The sequence below is a fragment of the Mustela lutreola genome, chromosome 2, assembly GCF_030435805.1.
Source record: "Mustela lutreola isolate mMusLut2 chromosome 2, mMusLut2.pri, whole genome shotgun sequence".
NCBI lineage: Eukaryota > Metazoa > Chordata > Mammalia > Carnivora > Mustelidae > Mustela > Mustela lutreola.
This window is the reverse complement of record NC_081291.1, coordinates 203,387,158-203,392,017: the sequence shown is the minus strand read 5'-3', so window position 1 is coordinate 203,392,017 and position 4,860 is coordinate 203,387,158. Positions and strand designations below refer to the sequence as shown.

Sequence of the window (4,860 nt, the reverse complement as noted above, 5' to 3'; positions counted from 1 at the left end):
AGGCTCCCTGCTAATCAGAGAGCCCAGTGCAGGGCTTGATCTCAGGACCATGAGATCATAACCTGAGCTAAAGGCAGAGGCTTAACCTCTGAGCCACTCAGGCGCCCCTCTTCTCCACTTTCTAACAGTACCTAAGGTTTGCTGCATAATATAATTCAATAGAACAGCACTCTAATGATAAATAACTTATAGGAAATTCTTTCTTTCATCTATTCAATGTTTCATTATAAAACTACCATATTTGACCAATATTAAAAAATTGTAAACTCCATTATGTTATCATTTTCATTAAGTATTAGCTTAGCAAAAACTGATTTTGTGATGTTGTTAATTAACCTGGGGTGGATAAAAGGATGGTACATTCTGGCTTTCACTTGTTATAGATTTAATTCAATAATTTGATTTCTCACAATTTGAAAAACACATTTTCTTTCTCAGCAGTGGATAGCACTGAATGAAAAGAAGCTTTCATGGTATTTGACTTCCCTTTAAACAAAAGCACTATGGAATTTTCAGCAGTGATAACCTGGTTCTTACCCAACTCCTACTGCAAGTAAATGTGAGAGAGAATCTAAGGTAAAGGTCTTATTCAAGGCAAAAATTTCCAATCCTAATTATTTCATTCCAAAGACCTGTGTTATACCTTTGCTTCTATCGCTGAGGTGTAAATGATCACTGACAACTAGTGATGGTAACACAACCCTTGCTGACATCATTATTAAATTTTACATACTATTTTATACCCAAATATATGCATATAAAACATTCACACAGATAAATTAGCGTTAAGAATTAAAAACTTACATCCACAAATATTCTTTCTTCTGAAATCTGTGTAATTGTTTTCAAGGCTAGAAAGTTAAACATCCTGGCTATACATTATATCGGGGCACCTGGGTGGCTCAGTAGGTTAGGCCTTTGCCTTTGGCTCAGGTCTTGATCTCTAAGTTCTGGAATCGAGCCCCGCATCAGGCTCTCCGCTCAGCGGGGAGCCTGCTTCCCCCCCCCCTCTCTCTGCCTGTGTCTCTGCCTACTTGTGGTCTCTCTGTGTCAAATAAATAAATAAAATCTTAAAAAAAAAAGAAAGAACACATTATGTCTCAATATAGGGGTTGTGGAAAACTTCAGAATTAACCTTCTTAAAAACACACACACACGAACTTAGAGTACTTTGTTATTGCTGCATCTAATTAGATTTAAAGGAGACCACTGAATACTAAATTCAGGTATTTACTAATAGTGTTGATTTCTATTACCTAAGCAGCCCTCAGAAACCGACAGCTTTCTCAGTTCACTGGTTTTTTAGGAAGTTGAAACATTTTCAGTTAAAGCCTTCATTTGTCCTGTGGACTCCAACATATGAGGTCCAAACAACACTGTTTTTTTTTTTTTTTTTTTTTTTTTTTTTTTTTTTTTTTTTTTTTAAAGATTTTATTTATTCATTTGACAGAGAGAAATCACAGGTAAGCAGAGAGGCAGGCAGAGAGAGGAGGAAGCAGGCTTCCCGCGGAGCAGAGAGCCCGATGCGGGGCTCGATCCCAGGACCCTGAGATCATGACCTGAGCCGAAAGCAGAGGCTTTAACCCACTGAGCCACCCAGGTGCCCCAACACTGTTTTCTGAAGTGGTCTCTCATGCAGACTTTGGAACTCCTTTTTCAATTTCACCTTGATTATTCCTTTGATATAGATTAAAAAAAAAAAAAAAAATGTCTTTTTCAGAGCCTCTGCTAGGAGGACAGCCAGGTCAGTAGCTTCCACTAGTTTGAGCTTTATATCCTGTTCTGACCTTTCAATGGACCTAAGTTCTACAAGGTTCCTATCTTTAAGGATCTCTAGCATATTCAGGTTTCTCTTAGCCAGAGTCCTTCCAGCACAGTTCTTTTCACACCTCCTCCCTCTTTCATCAGGTGAATAGCAGATACTCTTTGGTGGAGCCTTGATGCAGGGAGGGTAAGGAAGGGTGGGGATGGGGAAAGTGGTGGGACCAAGGGTGGTGCTGCGGTTAACAGATGTGACAGAATCTAAATCAATTGCAATGAGATTTTGCTGTTCCTGCAGGGTCAGTTTTGGCAATTTGAGCTGTTCTGAGAGCAACAAGCTCTTTCTCAAGGGCAAATTTTCTGCAATGCTTCCTCATTTACTAGGGCTATCTTCAGATGAGGGTCTTCTAGAGACAGGTTTGATAAGGAAAATTGTCGCTCTCGACCCGCAAGAACGACCCTCAGACAAGGTGGGTGGCAAACTTCTTTATTCAGTCTTCAGCCCCGGGACCCCGAACATCGATTACAGCCCCAAGTTATAGGATACAGTGGATAGAAAGTAACCAATCACCACATAACACAACTACTATAACATCCAATCAGAAGGGATACAGATGACTTCAATCCAGATCATGCGGGGAGCTCGTGCCTACTGACGTGAACCCCTGAAACTTATTGTTCACTCTGTTTTTGTGCCGTTCCCATGTGCCGTTCCCATGGTCCCTGGTTAATCTTATACTAGTCCCGATACTTCAGTACAGGTTGTGCGTTCCCTGGAGCGCTCCCACATAAACATTCATCTGCCCTTCTCCTCAAGCCTCGCCTAGTACGTGACTCCCAGCTTCTGCTGCATGGCTCTCCACAGCTCCCCCTTTTTGTATTTTTACATGGCAGGGGTCGTGCCTGTCTTAGGTTGCCAATCCTCAACACACATGCTTACCCGTCATCGGGTACTCCCCTTCACCGAGGAGCCCCTGTCTTAGGTTGCTATGGTGTGGGATCAGTCTTACCCGTCTTTGGCTACCGACCCAGCATACAGAGCCATATTCAGGGGGAGGCATCAATTACTAGCTCCTTTTAGGTAGCAAAGCTAGTTTTGAGACGCTTGAGGCAGCAGGGTACTAGCTATGGTGGGAGCAACCCATAATCAAGGTTGCCGTGTAGTTTTGTCACGAGCAGCCCGTTGCTGATTCCGCACAATGGCTCGCACTTTATATAATTCTGTAAGCATGAATTTCATCACACAGGGAAAGAGGCACATGAATAAAAGCATAAGTATTAACACTCCTATAATAGAGCCTATAGCATACCAAGTACGTGATAGCGAAGGAATATGAGAAAATAGCGAATTTACAAAATTGTCAGCAAGCTGAGCCACGGGCAGCTTGGCATGCGGAGCTTCTGCAATATTCAAAATCTCTTGATGTAACTGCAGCAAGTCAAGGGATACATTAGAGTTAGACCATACCCCTTCAAGGTGGTACAACACTCGACCCCAGGAAGTTTCTGTGACATTATAGCGCTTGGGGGTGACACAGATCCAGTGGTAGTCACTATGGCATTGGATCCTAGTTCGCAATTTCAAACTTTGAAGTTCGTCCCCCAGAAACTTCACAGCATCATATAAGGCATTTAGTCTGGTTTCAACCCTTTTGTCTATATCCTCTTGTGTTCCCAAGGCCAGAGAAGTATTATGTGCCAGATGATCTACAGTATCTGCAGCTTGCACTGCTTGAGTTAAAGAAATAGATGCAGTAACAGTTGTAGCAATTATTGTTATAAGAGAAACTATACCTAAGATCAACAAACCTAATTCTCGTCTAGGCCGACTAAGGGCATTTTGTACCCAATCCCACAATTCTAACCCAGGGTTAGAGTACCATGGCTTAGATATATTAACAGGAAGCATGATAAAGGGGGGTTGTCGAACTACTAATACACCATCATCTACCGAGACATCCTGAATGCAGTTAGTTAAAGTACAATTCGGACAGAGCAGGTGATATGTAGCTTTATCTTTTTTAATGGTGAGATCCCCTACTAACAGCATAAAAGGTCTAGGCACACACGCTTGAGGGTATCTATCCTCTAGATCTTGGGCTTCCTTGTTCCAACGGGTTGCTTTTCTAAAAGCGGCTAAAAGCTTCCATATTTCCGTTTGTACTGGATACCCTCTTGGCGGAGCAAGTATAGGAGGTACCTTTGGCTTAAAAACCTGGGTAGGTGCCCTAGATCCCCAATCTAAAAGTGTAAATCCCTCCTCAAGGGTGTAAGCAGTGGCCTTCTTTTCCACACATAACCTCCAGGGAACGTCTATTCCTTTAGATATTCCCAACTGAGCTGCACATGGCTCTCCACAGCAAATCACCTGCTTGGAGGCTTCTCAAAGAAAGGAAGGTCATCCTGAAGGGGTTGCCTTGGTCTGACCCTGCTGGCCGTCTTGTTAAACACTTTCCTTCTTCTTTGGCTACCTGTCCAACATCAGCAAAAGATACCACTACATCTTTTTCTGGACGATTGGGGCTCCATTCTGTTGTAGGGCCGGTAAGCTGAAACTGAACTCTTGGACACCGCATCCGAGATAAATTAGTACCAGTTTTACTTAGGATACATCGAGATGAACCATATGGCCTCCCAAACCAAAGCATCAGTACTGATCGCATGCTTACTCTAACCTACTGAAAAACCATCCTAATTAGGTGTTTAATTCAGCCAAGCATTTAGATGAAAAGTCTCTCCAAATTTGCATTTCAAGTACTTCAGGCATATATAGCAACAATGGTTCAATAAGCACACTCAACCCATAGTAGCTGGGCACCTTCTTCCAGGAAGAGAGAGAATCTCTTTCCAGGCCCAGCACCACCCCAACCCGGGGCTTGATCTCAGGACCCTGAGATTGTGACCTGCGTCAAAAAAAAAAAAAAAAAAAAAAAAAAAAAAAAAAAAAATCAAGAGTCAGGTGCTTAACTGACTGAACCACCCACAGGTGCCCCAGGAATAGTGTAATTTAAATGAGAACATTAACACAGTCAACATTCAATTAAGCACTATTGCTTCATCATGCAAGCATATTTCTCCTTCCAGTCTGAAATAATAATC

General features: G+C 42.3%; 1 pseudogene; it reads right to left on the bottom strand.

Moving 5' to 3' along the window:
- Positions 1-1,302: 1,302 nt before the first annotated feature.
- Positions 1,303-4,481, bottom strand: LOC131825968 (mitochondrial fission regulator 1-like; annotated as a pseudogene).
- Positions 4,482-4,860: the final 379 nt, after the last annotated feature.